The 22,976-nt window shown below is 35.3% G+C and overlaps 1 non-coding gene across 1 annotated transcript; it reads left to right on the plus strand.

Moving 5' to 3' along the window:
* Nucleotides 1-9,841: 9,841 nt before the first annotated feature.
* LOC143640352 (U6 spliceosomal RNA) lies at nucleotides 9,842-9,948 on the plus strand. The gene has a single exon (XR_013154915.1). It is a non-coding gene; the product is annotated as a U6 spliceosomal RNA (small nuclear RNA).
* Nucleotides 9,949-22,976: the final 13,028 nt, after the last annotated feature.

Here is a 22,976-nt window from a genome sequence, read left to right on the forward strand (position 1 = left end):
GGTCATGAATTCCACTCAGTCAAAAATGGCACTCGCTGGTTCAGTCATGATGAGCAACAGGAGATCTAAAGGTTCTCCAGGGATTTCTGGTCATGGGATTCTCAAAAACTTTATGGTATTGGCCTAGCCATATTTCAAGAATGAAGAAGTTGACACTGTGGGATTTGATTCATTCAGGAGCCATTAAGTGTTGAGGAATCTCCTTTCAGTAAAAGCTCTGGAAATCACATGCGGGCAAGGTTCCCAAATAGTTGCGAAAGGTCACAGGAATCCAGACCCATTGGGATCTAAAATATGAGGTTCCTGTGAGTTTTTGCTCTCAACTATAGGTGAAAAGGCTTTCGCAGCAAAATCATATAAAATCCTGGTTGAGATACCCAGTGCTGTGAAGAAAGCCACCCTCGACCTACATCTAGATTTCCAAAGGCTCCTCTAATGCCCGGCCTTCTAAAATCCCAGCACAATTCATAGCAATAGTTCTCTGAGATGAGTTCCAGAACTCAGTCTCTAATGGCATCACACCAGTGTTCAAGCTGAGGTGGACCCAGTCATCTTTTCCAAACACCACACAAAAGACCACTATTCTAACAAAAACAATCCCATATGGCCCTCATCTTCTTCCATACAGACACTCATCATAACATTCTGGCTGGGGGATTCTATAGGGTGAGCAGTCTTAGATGGTGTGCAAAGTAAGCTCTCATGCCCATCATATGCCAAATGTCATGGTGGCCTGGACACCCTTCTTAAGAAATAGGATAGATAAAATGGCCCTGTAGTTAGTACTGCTCTGCTTCTCAAATTAGAGGCCTCCTGCCTGCAGGGGTATTTTCTTTATGTGTACTGGACTCATGAAAAAACCCAAACACCTGTGTGCTAGTTACTGGAGGGCTTGCAACAACTCATTTGACCCAGAGGATCCCTGTTCTGACTTCATAGGAGTCAGGAGCCTGACCAGAGGAAGGCAAGAGACTTCATCCCATAGTACACTTCTTTTTCATCCTTTTAGATCGGGATGGACACATGGGATTTTTCTTGAGTTTCCTGGGGTGCTGAGAATGTAATTCACAGCCACACACAGGGCCAAGTGTCTGATACTGACAGAGCTTTTTAAAAGCACTTTACTTAAAAGGCACAGATTAGTCCTCTTCATTTCCATTTGAAACTGTTTTCTTGAGGAGTCCCAAAGGAGTGCCCTAAGGCAAACACCTCCCTGACATTCAGGGGAACAGAACAATAGGGAAGAAAGAAGCCTGGAGAAAAACTTTTCTTTAATTGAACACTGTGGCACTGACAGCTCCTAATCATGCAACTTGGGATACTATCTATCTAAGCAGGGATTCTCCAGAGAGATCCTTAACAGTCATGCTAATTTTTGAGTTTTCTGAGATGCTTGGCATGTTCTTCAGCAATCCAGTCCATGGCCATGTCACAGACCTTGAATGTGGTACAAATCTTGGGCACAAAACCACGAACCCCTTAAGAGAGTGGCCAAAATTCAGGAAGAATACAGGAACTTAGGATCTTGGTAGGTGTTGCCCATCTGCAAGGCAAGCAGCAGTCCATTCATAAATTGGCCATGAGGAGTCCTGCAAAGATTTCCACTAGACAGGAGACATTCAGGGCTTCATCCTCTCTCTACTCTCTTTAACCACAAACCCAGTGGGATCCACTGGCATAAAAAGGCTCACTAGTTAACAGTCCATTTCAAACCAACAGCAACAACAACAACCACAAAAAAAAAAAAAGTTTTTCCTTCATGTTCTCAGAACATGAGACAAAACAACAAATTCAAACTCACACCCACTGAGACACACAAACCACCCATTTATTTGGTCTGCATCTATCTACTCTGTCCTCTGACTGGTGGGTGAAAATATGTTCCTCAGCAGTGGCCTGTCCTGTCTCAGCTCTGGTCTCCTTGGCCATCTCTGTGTAGTTGTCAGGAGCCAGCAATGAGCCAACACTTCTTTCTCAGGAAAGGCCCCTGTTGAGGCCATTCAAGGCATTTGGCTATCCACACATCACTAGGTACCAACAAAGAATGACTCTGGCCTTGGTACAGACAATCAAGTGAGCCCACTGGGAGTGGAACTGTCTCTGGATGCCTCGCCTCCTAGATCCCAAGTTCAGAGAGTTCCATCAACAAGGAAGTGAGGTGAGGTCACTTCCTTCAAGGAAGTGAATGAGGTCACTGCCTTGGCAACCACTTTGTCCTAACAGTTGTTTCCAAGGGTCCCATGAGATGGAGGCTGCCCCACCGTAATGTGACATTTTCACAAGACATAAAGGTCTATATACCCTAGGAGCCCGGGATCAGCAATCCCACAATCCTGATTGTGTCCATCTTCCCTGCATTGAGAAGAAAGAGGCTGATTCAGCCTCCTCCCTTTATCCTGACTGGGTTGTTGGCCATGGAAGCTGACTTTAGACCTCACAGGTCCTACCTAGCTGCCTACATTTGCTCCAGGGATCATTTCTGTATCTACCTTTGAGCTTCTCAGCAGCTGTAGGATTCCCTACATACCTGTATGGCAAGATCAACTCAGGACCTGCTGTTATGTGAAAATAGATTGAGGGAACAGAGTATGATTACTTAGTAGATGCTTGCTTAACTGCATTGCTTCACATCTGAGTCTCATATCTTCATCTTAAATCTCAGGTGATAATCCAGTCCACTCTCACTACCCATACATTCCACACTTAGAAGCTGGCCTACCTTCTCACTAAAACAAACATCCAACCCCCAAATCAATACCCATGGTCTTTCATAGTCTTTTTCAAACTTGCACAGAGGGACAGAATGTGTGGTACCAGTGTTTGTGTTCCCAACTGAGGTCAATCAAAGGACACTCTGCAGTTTTCAGTCTTGCAGTTGTCCTTTTCATGCTCTACATAGTATCACACTATTGGTACATTTGTGCTTTCTGTTGGTGACTTCCCTGGTTTAAATGCCCCTCCAAGCACAGCGCTTAAGAGCTATCCAGTGTTCCTAGGTTCAAAAAGGCTGTGATGTGTCTTATAGATAAAAAATATGTGTATCAGGCTAGCTTCATTCAGGTATGAACTACCATGCTGGAGTTCAATGATAATGAGTTTATGTATAATAAATGAGGTATCTTTAAAGAGAAACACATGTAAAACTCACACAAGACTACATGTTCACCTCCTGATGAAAATATTTTGACCAGAGGCTCATAGGACCCTGTGTTCTTCCTCTAGAAGCAATGGTTCAGTATTGCTAATTCCATGTTCATGCCCTGCCAATTGTTGTTGTTGTTATTTTTAGGTTCTAAAGAAATGTAGGTTAACAACCTGGTAAAGCGACCGTGAAAGTGGACATTTGAGGAATCTCATCTACCTCAATGCAAAACCAGAGTTCTTAAGTGTCAGATAAGGAACACAATTAATATTGTCAATCTCAGATCCACTATATCACATAGAGAAGGACAGGAAAAATGAAATTTAATTTCATTATATCACTTAAGTCAACATTATTAGAAGTGGGAAATATTAAGCTATCATTTACCATCAGTCAAAAGGCATCTGGATTCTAGATCAGGTTATCATTGACAGAAAGTTTTCTATCCACTCTGCCAACTAGAAAATCACAGTCTTTCATTCATAAATGCTTCCAACAAATCTAATTACAATGGCAGTTCAGACTTGAGCTTATTGGTGACAAGTTCTATTACCCTGCAAGTTTCAATTACAAAGCTGTCCTACAGCCCACACAGTGGGCTGGTAAGAACAGAAACTCACCAAGAAATGAGGAAACTAGAGAATTCACTTTAGGAAACATGAGTGTATCATTCAGTTTTTTAAAAACATAGTGCTTTCACTAATTATAACGAATTATGGTATTCACAAGCAGAGATAGATATTTTTAAATTCTGTATACAATTATAACAAAGTAACTGTTGGTTAAGACCACTGTAATTCAGATTTCACTAATTCAGAATCAAGAGCCTAGATAGACATTGATTTTTTTTTTTTAGAGAGAGAGAGAATTTTATTTTTATTAATATTTATTTTTTAGTTTTCAGCAGACACAACATCTTTGTTTGTATGTGGTGCTAAGGATCGAACCCAGGCCGCAGGCATGCCAGGCGAGCGCCTACTGCTTGAGCCACATTCCCAGCCCTAGATATTCATCTTTAATTCCACAAATTTTAGTAGGACAAAGGATAAATGATATTAAAGGTGCCAAAGTTTTCAAATATAGAATAATTTAGAAAAAATATTAGGACCTTAAAAGCATCAATTTACATGTGACTTACTTATCTATCTAGTATTCATTAATCCTATATGCATTTATTAAGTTTCACTCTGAACCAGCCACCAGAAATCCCCAGGAAAAGACAGGACCAGGCTTCTGAAGCTTGCTGTCTGGTAGTCAAGGGTCTAAACAGAAGGTCTGAAAGACGACAAATACAATGGAGGCTGTAACTGCAAAGGAGGGAAAATGCCACCCAGATGACATAGGACTGAAAATAGTCCTTAAGAAGGGATCTCACCTGCACTGAATTAGAACGAATTATACTCCATGCTTTTGTAATTATGTCAGAATGAATTCTATTGTTATATATTACTGAAAAGAACCAATAAAAATAAATAATTTAATTAAAAAACCAAAGCAGGGGTGACCTCAATCTGGCACAATTAAGGGTCCTTCTGAGGCCCCTTTATCAACTCAGTTCTAGTTCATATGAAAACTTGAAAAACGATGCAGTTATAAATCCCATGGAGGTGAGAGGGAGGTCTACTCATGCAGACTGGGGGATACCAGCACCGCTCACCCTCATCCTCAGTCCCTTTTGTCATCCAAACCTTAACTAATTGAAAGGAACTAAGGTTATCACGAGGTAGAGGCAGGCATCCTGCTTGAGTATTCCAGGATGTCACAGAGTGCTCCCTCCTAGCCTATGAAAACCTATGATGTGCTCAAGGGAGAAAGAACCAGAGTTCCATGTCTTGGGATTGATTTGCTTAGTCCATTGATGGTCAGTTCACTCACGTCATCTTTTCTCAGAAAAGGGACAATTCCTTTGTACTACTACATAGTTTTTTTTTCCTTTCTGATCTTCCTTTGTTTATAATACAAAGTATCTGTGATTTAATGTCCTTTCCCAGGCTTAGGATCTGAATGGCTCATCTGTTTGAAGTTCCTAAAGAGAAACAGGATCAGCTGGGAGAACTTAATCACCGCCACCCGTACACACAACAGCCCATCTCCAAGGCCTCACTGCCAGGGTCTCTTCACAACAGCACAGTCTGGGGGGATCACTCCCTGACCAACTGCAGAATGCTCTCACAGTCTTGAGGGAGAAAAAAAGAACATTCTTCTCATGAAATTGTTGGTATCCCTGTTCTAACAGGCAGATTCACAGTTCTTCCAGCTCTGCATTTCTTTTTTCTATTTCCGTCAGTCTAAGAGCTAGCAAGGCCAGTCCTTGGCCAGTCCTCCAAACCAAGATCATTAGGAATCAAATGTGATGGAATACATAGAGTCCATCAGACTGGATCAGTTATCGTAGTAAAAATCATCACAGCTTTTGTTTTTAACATGACACACCCACAGAATTAAATGTCTCACATGCATTATATGATTTATTCCTAAGGAGAATGTAGTGATAAAGAGAAGGAAACTAAGGTTCTTTAACACCACGGCCCCTCCTATTTGAATACAGAATCTTGTCCCCATGCTTCTAGGAAGGCAGGAGCTTTAATGAGAAGTCAAGAGGTGGCATAGGAAGTAGAGATTCCAGGACAGAATTGGTGGTGGGGTGGGAGCTAGGTAGTGGTCAGGCAAGGAGTGAAATTAAAGTCAGTTGGGAGAGGCCCCTACACATGTGCTGCCCAAAATGGAGGAGGTCCTGATGCCTGCTCTAACTGAACTGTCTGTGTTTCACATAACCTTGAAGGTCTGTCTCTCACCAGGTCTCTTTCCTTAGTTCTCTCTACTCAGAGGCTCTCCCCTCTGGGCACTAGGGAGACTAAAAGTAACAAAAAGTAACACAAAGGACATCCTTCTCATGAAACTGGAAGAACTGTGAATCTACCTGTTAGAACAGGGATACTAACAATTTCATGGAGAACAAAAAGTACCACAAAGGCTTAGACATCTCTGAACCTATGCTTCATGATAAAAGACCCAGATCCTGACACCAAAGCATGACCAGAAAGAGAAAGCAAGGGAGTTCAATCAGTCAAAAATAAACCAAGTGAAGGAGTTGACAGAAAACACTCGTTCAGTCTCAGGACTGATTTAAAACATATACTTATTCATTTATTTGACCATGTGTGTGTGTATATTTTGTTTATATATATAATCTTGCTGTGCACATAAGAGCATACACCATGCTTATTACATATGATATACATATACTAAATTGTATATCATATATACAAAATGTGTGTCTGTGTATGATTGCCAAATACTTATCTAAATCCATTTCTTCTTCTTCTGGACCCAAAGATAAACTACATTTTCCTGAATCCTCTGCAGTTACAATTTCAGCCATATGTGACTCTACATTTGGCCCTTAGGGACATTCCACAGATGCTTCCATGCAGTTTTCTTCTTCTCAACACCAGGATAGATGGAGAGGAACCAAGAGTAACCTTGAATGACTCAGTTTGAGATGGCAGAGCTTCCATCAGCCTGGGCCCTTGAATAAGCATGTGGAGAAGGAATCTTAATCACTGAATCTTAATACATTTTTTATTGCTTGAGAGTTTATTTTTTACCATAATCAAGCCTCTTGTTTCTATTACACAGTTGAGAGTACCTTACTCTTGGGTAAACAATGAGGCACATGTCATGACAACTTAATAAATATATTCTAACATGTCTCCACTGCATCTCTCTCTCCCACTTCAATTCCTATGCTCATCTGCCTTTCTCTCTTAGCATGGGGGATGAAGCCACTTGTATCAGAGAGAAGGAGGGTTATTTGAGAACATGTATGTCCACACAGTTTGCCTGCATAGGCATGCTCTGAGCACTCTGCTGGTAGAAATTGACTCACCATGACTGGGGTTGTAGCTCAGTGGCAGAGCACTTGCCTAGCACATGTGAGGCACTGGGTTTGATCCTCAGCACCACATATGAATAAATAAATATTTCTAAAAAATGAAATTGACTCACCCCCTTAACTTTTCCTAAATTAGGCAGACTGAAGTCCATTATTCTGAATTCACAACCAAAAAATCCATACCCCCCAAAGAAATAGAAATAAGATGCTACATTTTTAAAATATAGGTGACAAAAACTATGACCTTCATTCTTCCCAGCATTTCATTACTAGGTTAAGATCAAAAGGGCACTTTCCCAAGGCCAAGTAAATAAATTTGGAAGCATTTTGGAGGTCCTGGCACCTCAGATACTGAAGTAATTTTTTTAGCATAGGTCAGGATGGGGAGTTATTGCATAATTTAATCAAAATCATATCGAATGGGACAACCTACACCACATGAAGCAAGGTGTAAATTGTAATTCTAACAAGGAACTGTATTATCTGAACCTCCCTCCTTCAGTCAGCTCAGTATCTCTACTATCAAGCTCTTATACTTGTCCAGTCTCTCTTTAAACAAATTCTAGAAAATGGAAGCAGCCCCAACTAGATACACTTCAAAGAAAAACAGTCTTATTTCCAAGTAAAATAGTTTTGCAGTAACTTATCTCATTCTTCTCTGGACACAGTTCAATGCCAGGTGGTTTGGCAGAACATTTAAAGTAGTAGGGATCAAGGTCTTGCTTCTAGTTCTTGTACCTTGTAACTGGTATCAGAAGATCAAAACCTATCAGGTCTCAGTTTTCTCATTAAAAAGCAAGAGGAAAGGATAAAGGAGCATGTCCCTATGGTGTGCATGTACACATATATAACAAAGCATCCCACTATTATGTATTATTATAATATGCCAATAAAACTATGGGGGGGAAAAGAGTCTCTCAATTCCTCTTCCAGCTCTCTCAGTTGGATGAGTATTGCCTTGTCATGCATCTTCTATCCAGGTTAATAACGAAAACCAATTCCTTTATTTTATGAGGTCCTTATGTTCAACACAAAATCCATAGTTAATCAGGATTTTAAAATACTATTTTATAGTCAATCATGATGGAATTCACAGTGTGGGAATTGCTGAAAGAATTAAAAATAGGACTACATTATGATCCAGCAAACTCACTACTGTGTATGTATCCAAAAGAAATCGTATGTTGATATGCACTCCCATGTTTACAACAGCCAAGTAATGGAAACAAACTAGGTGTCTACTGACAAATGGACCAGTAAGGAAAGTGTGGCATAATGGAATATTACCCCACAATAAAAAAATGAAACTCTGGTATTTGCAGCAACACAGATGAACATGAAGGATATTATGTTAACTGAAAGAAACCAGACATAAAAAGACAAATACTACATGTTATCATTCATGCATGGAAGCTAGAAAAGTTCATCTCATATAGAGAGTAGAACAGTGGTTATAGAAGCTGGGAAGGGAAAGAGAGTGGCTGGTTAACCATACCAAATTATAGTTAGGAAGAATAAGTTCTAGTGTTCCATGGTCCAGTAGAGTAACTATATATAGTAGACAATAATTTATTGTATGTTTCAAAATGGCTAGAAGAGAACACTATGATTTGTTACATTTAATTATATTTGAGGCACATTCTTTGATAAAGAAATACAAGTGTCTATGAAATTGCTTAATAGAAAGATTTGAGAAGAAAAAAGATAGAAACAGTGGAAATTTATTGTTTCACTGTTCTGGAAAACAGAAGGTTCAAAGGAGAGTTTTGTTGAAAAAGTTACCTTTATATGGGAAATGAAAGACAGGGTTTTTAAAAAATCTAATAGTACACATTTCCTTCTTTCACTTAAATGAAAATAGCAATGAAAAACATGATGGACATATAATCATCAAATAAGATGGTGCGTGTATCAGCTGACAATGTCTATCATAATCACAAACTGGATGGCTCAATCAGTGGAAATTTATCATTTTATTCTTCTGGAAAACACAAGTCCAAACTTCTAGGGTTGTTTTCTTCTGAACATTGTAAGGAGAGAAAATGTTCCAGCATGCTCCTTGGTGTGTAGGTTGACATTGTCTTCTTGTGTCTCTTTATATCATCTCCCAATGTCAATTTTTGTGTCTACAAGTTTTCCCTTCTTATAAGGACCCAAGACATATTGGAAAAGGTCCTACCTTAATGATCTTACTTTAAATTTATTATCTTCTTAAAGATCCTGTCTTCAAATAATATTTCATTCTAGAGGAGGAGCATGGGAGGATTAGATGAACTCTAGATAGGGCAAAGAGGTGGGAGGGGAAAGAAGGGGGTATGGGGGTAAAAAAGAAGATGGAATGAGATGGATATCATTACCCTAAGTACATGTATGAAGACACTAATGGTGTGAATGTATTTTGACATATGAAAAATAGTGCTCTATATGTGTAATATGAATTGTATTGCATTCTGTTATCATGTGTAACAAATTAGAATAAAATAACTTAAAAGAAAAAATTGTAAAAAAAAAGTCAGATTGCATTCTAAGTTACTGGGAATTGGGATTTCAATATATAAATTACAGGGGAATACAGTCAGCTTATAACAGTTTGTCAAAGTGTTTTTGTGAACAGTAAACTATCAAAAACAAATTAGCATTCACAATACTACATATTCCACTGGGTAACTGTAAGGATCCAAAGGTATTGCTTATGAATACATGATTTCAAGGAAAAAATGTATTCTTAAGACACTTAGGAATGTGAAAATACATTCATAGGTATGGATTAAGATTATTAAATGTTTTCAAAAGACATTGATCAGGTGCTCACTTTGGCAGCACATATACTAAAATTGGAATGATACAGAGAAGATTAGCATGGCCCCTATGCAAGGATGACATGCAAATTCATGAAGCATTCCATAATTTTTAGCACAGGAATTAAAATCAAGAAACAATGAATGGGATGGATTCAAACTCAAAAGCTTCTTCTCAGCAAAAGAAATAATCAGTTAAGTGAATAGAGAGCCTACAGAATGGGAACAAATTTCTAGAACATGCACATGAGATAGCGCACTAGTCTCTAGGTATTTAAAGAACTCAAAAATCTTAACACCAAAAAACAAACAAACAAACAAAAAAACTCAAATAAGTCAATCAATAAATGGGCCAAGGAAATGAACATACACTTCTCAGAAGATGATATATAATCAATCAACAAATATATGAAAAAATGCTCAACATCTCTAGCAATTAGAGAAATGCAAATCAAAACTAATCTAAGATTTCATCTCACTCCTGTCAGAATGGCAGCTATTAAGAATACAAACAACAATAAGTGTTGGCAAGGATGTGAGGAGAAGGGCACACTCATACATTGCTGGTGGGACTGCAAATTGTTGCAGTCAATATGGAAAGCAGTATGGAAATTCCTCAGAAAATTTGGAATGGAACCACCATTTGACCCAGTTATTCCACCCCTTGTTTTATACCCAAAGGACTTAAAAACAGTGTGCTACAGGAACACAGCCACATCAGTGTTTATGGCAGCACAATTCACAATAACTAAATTGTGGAACCAACCTAGATGCCCTTAAGTAGATTAATGGATAAAGAAAATGTGGTATATATACACAATGGAATATTACTCAGCATTAAAAGAGAATATAATCATGACCTTTGCAGGTAAATGAATGGAGTTGGAGAATATAATGCTAATTGAAAAAAATAAAAAAATCAAATTCCAAATTTCTTCTCTGATACAAGGATCTGTAAACAAGTCAAGGTGGCTCCTGGCATTTTGCCAGAGGGAGTGGTTTGTGAAGTAATGCCAGTGAGCTATTAAGTGTGGAGATTCCTTATTGGTTGACTGCTGTATCTAGTTTATGTTAATTAAGATAAGCTGTGTGTAATGTATATATACCCCTCCTGTCCTACAATAAATGGCTCCCACTACAGCTGTATCAATCTACACAAGTTGCTCTTCATCCCCCCTGTTATTTTGCTGCAGCCGGACTGCGGCACTGAATCATAATGGTGATGCGTGGGGGGCAGAGCATGGGAGGAACAGAGGAACCTTAAATAGGGCAAAGGGGAGAGGAAGGAGAGGAAGGCATGGGAGTAAGAAAGATGGTGGAATGAGATGAACATCATTACCTTAAATACATGTATGAAAACATGAATGGCATGACTTTACTTTGTGTACAACCAAAGACATAAGAAATTGTGCTCTATTTGTGTAATATGAATTGAATTTCATTCTGCTGTCACATATATCAAATTAAAATAAATAAAATTAAAAAGAGGAAAAAAAGCCATGGATTAGGTAGTAAGAAACATTTATGGCTCTTGCCTAAATTTCAAAAAAAGAAATTGTATAATTAAAAGAGATAGCAAAAAGAAGACTCATATTTGAGTACAGGCTAAATATGTTTTATTTGAAATGTTTGAGAGCCTAAATGTGTTAGATGGTTTTGGATTTAGGAATATTCACAAAAACAATATGAGATGTCATGGAGGTGAGACCCAAGTTAAAATATGAAATTCATTTGTGTTTCACATGTCTTAAACACATAACCTGAAGATATTTTATACAACCTTTTATAATGCACCTGCATTTTGACTACAACCTATTACATGAGGCCAAGTGTGGCATTTCCCACTTGTGACATCTTACTGGCAATCAAAGTGGTTCAGATTTGGTTAAATGTCAGATTTCAGGATTGTTTTTTTTTTAATTAGGCATGTGCAAACTGAAGTATATGGAGGACAGCTGGAGTGAAAGATACAGAAGACTAGAATTAGAAGACAGAACCTAGGAAAAGATATGTCTAATGTGGAGAATATTATATTGTATTTTGTATATTGTACTATATTGTATTAGTACGTATAAAAATAATTTATTTTGTGTTATGTTGCCCCACTTTGTTCCTGAGCAAAATTAATGCCCAAAATCTTCATTTTGTTTTCAGTATGGTCAAATTTTGGAAAATTAGATTTATTAATCAGGATTTTCCAGGGAAACAGGCCAGTGAAATAGAAGAGACAGAGAAATAATAGAGAATGAATCTTCTTATAAGGAATTGACCCACATGGTTATGGAAGCAGAGAGGTTTCATGACCTGCCATCTACTACGTGGAGACACAGGAAAACATTTTCATAGTTCTAAGGTTTGAGAACTAGAAAACTGATGGTGTAGACTCCAGTTTGAACCTAAAACCTAAGAACCAGGAGCACAGAGGGTAGGAGAAGACTGACATCCTAGCTAGAGCAGTTAAAAAAAGAGTGAATTTAATTTTCCTTGGCCTTTTTATTCAGTTTGGGCCCTCAAGGGATCAGATGGGGAGGGCCATTTGTTTTCCTCAGTTCAATTCCTGTGATGAGCTCTGTCAGAAACACTATCACAGACCCATCTCCAAATAATACTCAACAACTTTTCTGGGTATTCCATGGTCTAATTAAGTTGAGGAAGAAGATTAATCATCATAGCTGGTGAAAGTGCTAAATAGTTCAACATTATTATGAAGATGTTCAGTGTTATAAGATAAAAAGTGAAGTTCCTAGTCATGGACCATGGAGATAGATTTAAAAACAAAATATCTGCTCATTTCTATTAAAGTTGAGCTATCAGAGTTGTACACCATCTAAGAATTATACACTGTAACTTTTGAGTTATCACTTTTCCCCCAGATAGTTATCAGTGTCAAAAACAATTATAGTCAATTTTCTAAAGACTCTAAATTTTAGGTTTGGGTCTTAAAAATATGTATGATTGCCTCTTCATTTCACCAAATTTAGTTTTGCCTAATATTTCTTTCAGCTCAAATTCCTTTCTTTCTATTTTCTTAACCCTCTAAAATAGACCCTTGTCCACTCAAACAATTTTTCTTATGTCTTAGCTTTTCACTATGCCTGTATTCTGTTTTAAAATAATTCATCTCTTTCATTGTGAAAAGCTGCATTCACTTTTAAATGTTTTTCAAGTAATTAATAGTACAGCAGGGCTCACAATTAAAACAAATAAAAACTGATATTTCTTTGCATGTGGGAAAATAAACAAACAGGTAACCATTAGTTCTCTCAACAAATATTTGTCATTTTATAAAGGCAGTCACTTGCTAATGATTAATATTTTAATTCTCCTACATTAAGCTTTATAGTGCTATTTTTTAAATTTAATAACTATGTTTTAATTGAAATCTTGAAGAATTAAGTACTTAGCTTATTTTACCAACTCCCTCCTATTTCTTCTCTCATTTCTTTCTGGTAGAGTTGGCTGTATTTTCATGTCTTAATTGGAAAACATTGTATTTAAATAATATGCACGGTATAATCATTTTTGTATTTCTTCAACAGTTGACATTACCATTTGATTCTCAACTTTGAAGTATACAATAGCAATATCTACTTTTCTTTCCTTCATTGCTTAAAAAAAATAAATTCAATCTTATTTGCATGTACCTTTACATCTTCAGTATTTATTTGTTACTAAAATTACCCAGGTTTATACATTCATTCAAAAAGCTGAAGATCAATAAATGTATTTGTTTTATTATGACTATTCAGTATTTCAAAATACTGCAATTCATTTTCTTTAATGTAATTTTTAAAAATTTTCCTGTGGTTCCTGTTGCATTATTTCTACATTCTCTCATCTTCTCTGGAACTTTTAAGCATCTTTCCTTTATTATTCTCTTTATTATATGAGAAATAAAGGATTACAAATTTGAATTGGCTAACACTGGAAACCACGAGAAGTTAAGTGGCTGCTGCCCTGTACAAGCTGAAATATAAAGGGAGCTTAAATGACAATAGAGGCAGTAGGATCAGTTCAAATCCATCATTATTATGAGTAAAATAGAAGCATATGCCCTCCACAGAGTGTGTCAGTAGCATTATTTTGCATAGAAAGTATTGCATAATAACATATTTTCTATCATGCAAGTTCAAAGTTTAGAGATCATAAACCACTTTAAGTCATAGATATTTTACAGTTGACAAATGTGATAAGCGCACACACATAAACACACCTATATACACACTAATTCAATAGTTGTGAGTGTTGTGTCTCATTTCTATTGTATTTTTCATAGCTACACTAAGATTTTTTACTAGATTTTTTAAAAAGTTATGGGGATTAAAAACTCACTGAATTATAGGAAAGTGAGTGCTTTTCATAGTACGTATTCTTAATAGACAATAACTAATTGGGGCATGTATGTGTTGAGGATGTAGTGGTTAGTATTTGTAAAGGATGACCTTGACATGGTTTGTGAGGCTTCCAAAGCAATTACTGGAGAAACTGAGATGGAAAACAATGGCAAAGGCAGGGAGAACTGTTTGAATTAGTTCAAATCACATTGCTCAGCAGCATTTGATGACAGTTAACTTTTAATGAGGGAAGACACAAGGTAATTAAATCTTGACATACAATTATGAAAGAAAATATCAGGTAACAATCTTGGTATGCAATATAAAAGAAGAAAAGACATTTTTTTTCTCAAAACTTGCATGATGCTTTGTCATCTGAAACTATTCTTTATGAGTGCAGGGTGAAGATCAAGGAGGTATCTCAACTCCATCAATCCTTTGGACAGTTACAAATGACCTTTCGCTTTCCATAAGACATTCAATATTCTGAATTGCAGGGCTACATTTTTCTGTGTTTAGAAAATGGCAAAATTGAAACCTTTCCTATTGCAGGAGGCTCACTTTTGTTGAGTCTTGGGCCTTCTGTTCATTCCCAAAGGTTGTTGAGGTTATGATCTCATTTGCATTAACTACATATACTGGAGAAAAATGCCAATTTTATACTGTGTGTCAGAAAGAACTTGTATGATAACTGAATAACTTTTACTCCGGCTCTGTTATTATTATTAGAGAGTGTTAATACTTCTTCTAAAATACTCTTATGATGTTTAACTATGATAAGTAATCCATGAGTTTTGCATTTACATTAACAGCTTATGTGGAAGATGCTAGCAAGATTTTAATTCCCGACTTTCTCTTGTTTGATATTCCTTAAAATTAAGTACTTAGCTTATTTTTAGTAATAATTAAAATACAGGAGAAAACAGTCAATTCAGAACTAGGATGGTTCTTTGCTGTAACAAATGATGATTTTTACTTTTTCTTAGTTTTCCATATAAAAGGGCATGGTAATCAAGTTGTCACCAACTTATGAAATATGTAGCGAAACTGATACTGGCTAAAATTACACTTACAGTTACGATAATACAAGATGTATACCATATTTATGAATAAATGCCCTGTGATATGTATTTGCAAAGCTTATAAGCATTAAAAATGCATCTGGCCCCAGTTCAAAGAGTAAGGAATTATCTTTTTCACTTATTTATTTAATATGAAAACATTGAGTCTCTGTTATGTGTTAGAGAGTACTCTATACACTTAGAATACAATCTGGGAAAAAGTTGGAAAATATCCTTGTCTTTGTGAATTTTCCATGGGGGATAGATAAATAATCATGCAAGTAAATAAATAAATAAATATAAATAGTTGTTAATCCCTTGGAAAAATGAGAGAGTGATGGCATAAGCAGTGATATGTTGGAGCAGCGAGTGCATTTTCTAGTGTGGTAAGGCAAACTTTGAATAAAGTGTGTATTTTTTGCCTATGAGGCAACCAGAATTGAGAAACAAATATATGTCATTTAGTGAGTAATTGATTGAGGTTTTGGTCAGTGATTGCAGTCTTCCCAAAGCCATTTCCCCAGCTGTAGCAATCATACTGATTTTTACTTCATTTCATTATTTATTCTTCTAAAAAGGAAAGGTAGTAAGTATTGCATCAGAAACTAATCTTGCAGAGATTACGGTATATACTTACCACTTTAAATTTGTTATAATGACTGCAATACAACTATAAATAAATCATTATTTTCCTTGGGATAATTTTCTAAGCTTAATTTTGAAAGAAATTAATATTATATATAAGCCATTTTCATTTCCTAAAAGTTGACTTTATGTTTTTTGAGCACTATAAAATCTGGTACAAAATTATTATAAAATTATTCAAAATTTTATCATATATTGTTCAAAGAATCTTATGGTTTGGAAGTAAGGTATCCACCAAAAGCTCACATGTAAGACAATGCAAGAAGGTTTAAAGGATAAATGATTGGGTTGTGAGAGTCTTAACCCAATCATCGAGTTAATCTCCTGATGGATTAACTGAGTGGTAGTCAGTTAAGTGGTAGGGTGTGGCTGGAAGTTGTAATTGGGTTGTGGCTTTGGGGGTATATATTTGTATCTGGAAAGTGGAGACCTCTCTCTCTCCTTCTGATCCATGGGAGCTGCTTCTCTCTGCCACACCCTTCCACCATGATGTCCTGCCTCACCTTGAGCCTGTAGTAATGGAGGCAGACACTTATGGACTGAGACCTCTGAAACTGTGAGCCCCTAAATAAACCTTTCCTCCTCTAAAATTGTTCTAATCAGATCTTTTGGTTGCAACAGTGAAAAAGCTGACTAAAACAAAGGAGCATGAATGACTTTTAAAAGTGCTCTTTTTTTGAACATTACGTGATAATTGTATCCTCACTCTTGCATTTCTATTTTGTTATAAACTCATTTCCATCAGGTAGAGAAATTTTTGTTGGCCAATAAACAGATAGAAAAAAACAAGAACTAATGGTAATATATTACTTAGAAGCTAAAAAATAGTTTTGAAATTTAAGGTAGAAAAAATGAGTTTATCATACGATAAGTTATGATAGAGTACAGTTGCTTTTATACTAGTTAGCCTGAAGGTTTTGTGGGAGTGTGAATGCACTATTGTTTGTCTCATCAAAAGCAAAGTTTCAATGGCAACTTAAATCTGGTTAATAAAATAATAAACTTGAGGAAATAAATCTAGTTGCAGCAAGATCCTCTATTATTAACAGAAAAAATCAATTTACTCTTTAAACTTAAAAATTCTACTAGCAAAGTTAATTGACTTCCAAACTATGTATAATGACTTTGATATTGCACTCCATGATCTGAGATGTTATATATCCTATTGTCAAATCAGACTCATGAGGTGAAGAGATGTGAGTGAGTATCAAGTTTTCCCATTAGGTTTAAGGATAAACATCATGAGGTTCAAGAAATGCAGAAAGAGGTCTGGGATCTCCAGTGTCTCTCTGTGGGTTTTGTTTAGCCATTATCAATACACTCTGACCTGAATTGACCTGTGAGATTTTAATGATGTTGGAGGCTACATTACTTAACACAGACAGAACCTTTTTGGGCATGAAATATCCCCATTTTTCACTAAGTCACATAATTATTTATTTATGGAACATTTTTCAGGATCCATGCAGATTCATGCTCCACCATTCCATAGCTCATGGTTTGTTCATCAGCAACAAATCTGGTCAAGAAGGTGTGCCTCATTGTATCCACAGAAAGGATTCTCCTGTTAGAAAATTACATCAGAGCTCTATCATCAGCTTATTTGAAGATTTGATTGTGTTAATTTCTATTTCTGAAACATCATCCTCCCTCACTCTCTTGTCATGAAGAAAATAGGCAAAAGAGCTCCTGGTTAACCAATCACTTCTCATAAGCAAAAATGTTAAAATCACTTCAAATTATTCATTTTACATTCACATATATTGATAGAGAAACCATTCTCAACTGGAGTATTTCCACCACAAACACTTAGGAGAGGCTGGTGATAACTTTATCCTACCACCCTTTGCGGGGCTGGTACACAGAAAATCCTAACTCTGTCTCAAAATAACAAGGATTGTTTACAACAGATCATTGTCACTAAATCATTGAGATAAACCACAGAAACTATACTTTTATTGCTACCTTCGCATGTCCAGCTTGAAGTTAATGAAAAGTAAATAGTTGAATAAAATCTAAGAGTGCATATTTATTGAGGATTCAACTCCACAGTCACACAGTTCATATGATCTGACTTTACACTTAACACTTCTGAGATATTAGAAAAATTATTCAATCTCTGCCTTCCTTCTTTTTAGTATAAATTGGGGCTTATAATTACACTTTCTTCATAATATTGTTGTAAGTATTAATAAAAACTTTTAGAAGTAGCTGATCTCAGAAAGAACATCATCTTAATTTGTCTTCTGAATTATTACTATGCTGTAACAGTGAGATTTTCTGCTTTAATGCATAATTAGGAAGATATAAATATACTCAGTTAACATATTTTTATGGTACTTGCAAACTACTATTCATGTTTTTAAAATATTTTTGAGTTGCTATAATGCTGAAGTATAGCAACAATTAAAACTAAGGGATTGACTGTGACATCATTAATTGATACATAACACTAGTGATAGCAATACTAATAGCAATACCAAAATTTAGAATAACAGTATAAAGTTCAATGAGAACAGACTTTAGAAAAACTGTAGATTATGAATGTTTGTAATGCATTTGTAGTGAACATAACACTAACTATTTTGAACAAGTAGCTGGAAGAGGAAAAATGCTCATAGAAAATATAAAATATTGTATGTTACTAAATGAGTAGTTAATTCCAGTGTTTAGTATATTTTGGGAAAAACTCTCTTTACTTTGTTTAATCTTCATCTTCAAAGTTCTCTTTCTGGTAAACTGAGACAAAATAATTGAAAAAAACTTTTTTTCTATATTGAATTAATATCATCCAAAAAGAGACAAAAGACACCAACACTGTAGAACTACTGCTGAAAATTACACATCTTGTAGCAAAGACAGAATCATTATTTCTAAGAAGCTTGTAAAACTGTGCAAAATGAATGACAAGTATGCTCAGAGTGAGGAGTATTTGTTATTGGCAAATTCCCTTTATCGAGTAATATGGTTGAATGTCCTCTTTCAACTTGGGTTGAAATTAAATTACCATTTTCATAATATTATAAGGTGGGACCTTTAATAGGTGATTCGGTCTTCATGAATTTGCTATTACAAATGGATTAGTGCCATAATTGCTCTTGTGGATTTTTTTTATAATATGAGTGGCTCCTGATGAAAGGACTAAATTCAGCACCCAACTTCTGTCTTGCTTATGCTCTCTTGCCACATGATGCTGTTTTGTGATTCAATAAGAAGGTCTTCACCAGATGTGATGAACCCTTGATCTTGAACTTCCTAGCCTCCAGAACAGTGAGCTAAATAAATACCTTTTCTTTATAAATTGTCCAGTCTGGTTTTCCATTATACCAGCAGAAAATGGACTCAGACATCAAATAAAAGAGTTGGGCACTGTAAAATACACATAGTATAACAGCAGAAGGGAACCATTGAGTAGATAGGATGGCAGATATTTATCTTCACAGTTGGATGAGTCCACTGACAAACATAATATGAATGTCTCTTTGCAAAAGTGTATGAGAGAAAAATATGAAAGATAATTTGTTCTATATAAATGAAAAGTCATGATCTAAAACAGCTTTGCCATTTTATTTTGGTATTTGATTATTAATAATGATATTTTATTTCTGAATTCATGATGCTGATTGAGAAAAGTGCTTGAAATAAGTTCTAATGATTTTTTCAGCCATCACTGGAAAAGGACCTGGCTCTAAGTGGATTTTCCAAATTGACCTACATCTGAAAGACACTAGTAGAACTTTAAGCTTGATTTTAGTGTTAAAAAATTAGTAAAGATAGTGTATAAAAAATGGACTAACCTCTAGTTAAGCTAAAAATAGTATATATTTCAGCTTCTGTTGAGTTCAAAATGTTGCTTTCCTGTTCTGAAGTATATGTCCAGTGAAAAATTCTTATGCTGGTTTGTAAAACAGATAAAACGTAAACATCTTATTATGACATTGATATTGACGTGAAATTCCATTTCTATGACATTACATCAAAATAACATGATTTAGTAATACATACATTATCTTAAAATGCCTGAATCTATTATTTGGTGGTCAGTATATTATGATTTTAATGTTGGCAATTATATGTCAGAGTTTATTAGGAGATAAGCAAATAAATGGTTTGATCAATGACAATTTTCCCAATACATTGATTCTACTTCCCACTCTCTGGGAGAAAAATGCTCTGACATACATGTATCCATTATCTATTATAACTGTATAAGAGATTACAAATATATAGCCCCTTTAAATAACATTCATTTCTTATCTCCAAGATTCTGTAAATCAGAATTCTAGGCAATGCTTAGCTGGTATTTCTGCTTAGGGTTTCATAGGGTGGCAATCAAGTCCCCGGCCAAACTTTTTTCCTATAGGGAGGCTTTTTTGAGGGAGAATCTGATTCAGGTTATTAGAAGAATTTATTTTCTTGCAGCTATATGATTGAGGTCTCAGTTTTGTTTCCTTCCTTTGTTCCTTCCTTTTTTTCTTTCTTTCTCTTTCTTTCTTTCTTTCTTTCTTTCTTTCTTTCTTTCTTTCTTTCTTTCTTTCTTTCTTTCTATCATGCAGGGGATTGAACTCAGGGGCACTCTACTATGGAGCCACATTCCCAGCCCTATTTTATATTTTATTCAGAGACAGGGTCTCACTGAGTTGTTTAGCACCTTGCTTTTGCTGAGGCTGGCTTTGAACTTGCAATCCTCCTGCCCTAACCTCTTGAGCCACAGGGATTACAGGTGTGTACCACTGCACCCAGCTGTGGTCTCAGTTTTCTTGCTTGCTGTCATTCAGGAACTGATCTCAGCTTTTGGAGCCCACAATCAGGTCTTTGGCATGTTCTCTCCTTCATAGGTAATCTCACAAATGGAGCTCACTGTTTAAAGGATATAAGGAGAATCTCTCTTTTAATTATCTTCAAATCTACTTATCATGGGCTTTAGTTATATTTTTAGTAATATTTTAACCCCCCCCCCTTATAGTATAACAGAATATAATCATAAGTGATACCGTGACCATCTTTTTCATATGCTGTTAGATCTCAGATTCTGCCTTGACTCAAAGGGAGATTACACAAAAGTGTGGATAGTGAGGTGGGAGCTCTTAAAATTTAATCTACCCATACATCACTTAGTATTTGAAAGCCATACGTTTTAATATTTCAAAGTCATAAATTCAGGTCATAGTATTATCATCTCGGTATGTCTCCATAGTTTCAGGACCCACTTTCCTTCTCAATATCTTTGCTCTTTGGCAGAATTATTAATGTTGAACTGCTGCTATGTTTTGTTGTGACATAAAATTGTAAATTGGAATTTCTAACTCTAATATCAGAGAATATGGTTAATAATGAGCAAGTTAGAATAAGGTAGCACTAAAGTTTATCAACTTTCCAACCTAGCAAGGTTTAAAGATATCAAAAACATTCAAAAGTTTTAAAACAGAAAATGATAAACATATTTAAAAGCACATGGAGAAAATAAACATCCATAAGTAGATAAGTGGCTTTTTCCCCAGGTACGTTTTCTATAAACACAAGAAGATGTGTTTATATTCTTAAACTTTTTTAAAAATTGGTATTATAATTGTTTTTTTCAGATTTGATTATGACAAACCTATACTCACAGACTAATAGCCCATCTTTTATTTACTTTTTTATTGTCATTTGTCTACACATTTTCATGAACTTTTTCTTGAGCATCATAAAATTTTCAATTTTAAAATCATTAAATTTATGTGCATAATTTAAGAAATAATACCAGTGAAACAAAGTTAATGACCCTGAATCAGATCTCACACATCACCGTTAATGAATGGAAAAAATATTGTAAGAAAACAAAACATGAAATAACATTTTTCAATAAAAGATGTTGGGAAAATTAGCCATTTGGAAAATAAAAGTCAAGAAATTTTTGCAACTTATTCCATGCAATAAAACATTTCTCATAAAAGGGGAACTAAGCACTTAAAATTAAGCACTAAAGAAAAATCTAGGAATAATTATTTACCTACAGAAACTTCTGAAGAACAAAAATGATGCAAATAGGTATATAAAGGATCAACAAATTTGACTAAATAAAAAAATTAAAGTTTCCTGAGTCCAAAATGCAGTACTTATGGACTTAAAATAACAATAAAAAGATGAGCTAATTGCCTTCATATATCTAGATTTCTTGCACTATTACAAGAACATTTCTAATAGTACTATAAAATTGTAGTAAAGACCACAGATGTTCAAATTGTTTGTCACTAAATTTCTGTAATTTTTTTCACATAAGTCAGATATGTTACTATTTTTCCCCAGCATTTATTTTTTGTTTTATCCATTTATTTGTCAGCAATAAAATAAACGAGATTTTGGGGAAGTAATATCCTTAATATATATTTGTATTTCTTCCAACTTTTTCTGTGGTCTTCTTAAGTAATGAATAAAACCTTCCATTTTAGGTTCATTTTCATATTTATTAGCACAATACCAAACAATTAATGCTCTTTTAATTCATTTACTAACTTTTGTGTCTAGTATTCTTTTTTAAATGATAATTTGTTAAATATAAAGTTGTTCCTTTATAATGTTCCTGCAATAGTTAATAACTATATATTTGCATTTATTTTTGTTTCTTAAGTAGTTTTTTGTGGTGCTAGGGATTGAACACAGAGCCTTGCACATGAAAAGCAAGCACTCTCCAAACTGAGCTATATTTCAGCCCCTTTAAATTGTTTTTGTATTACTATAATGCTGAAGTATTGTTCGTTTTAACAATAATGAGTTTATTCTAATGTCATTAATTGAAACAATATTAATGATGAAATAGTAATATAAAGATCAAAATTTAGAACAATAGCATAAAATGACAACAGACTGATTAACATTGTGGATCCTGAGTCTTGAATTCATTACAACCAGCCTATTATTCAAACCTTAGAATTCAAAAAATGTTATGCTTCTCAACTGTTCTGCCTAAACCATTAAATTTCAGAACCACTCAAGACTCCAATTTTTCTCTTCTAAAGTAAGACATTTTTATCACCTCACACTTCTTTGTCAACTTTCTGTTTTTAAGAAACTTAAGAATTCCTTCATGTTTTCAAGGCTTCTGACTCTGTATATGTTCTT

The sequence above is a fragment of the Callospermophilus lateralis genome, unplaced genomic scaffold, assembly GCF_048772815.1.
Source record: "Callospermophilus lateralis isolate mCalLat2 unplaced genomic scaffold, mCalLat2.hap1 Scaffold_190, whole genome shotgun sequence".
Classification (NCBI taxonomy): domain Eukaryota; kingdom Metazoa; phylum Chordata; class Mammalia; order Rodentia; family Sciuridae; genus Callospermophilus; species Callospermophilus lateralis.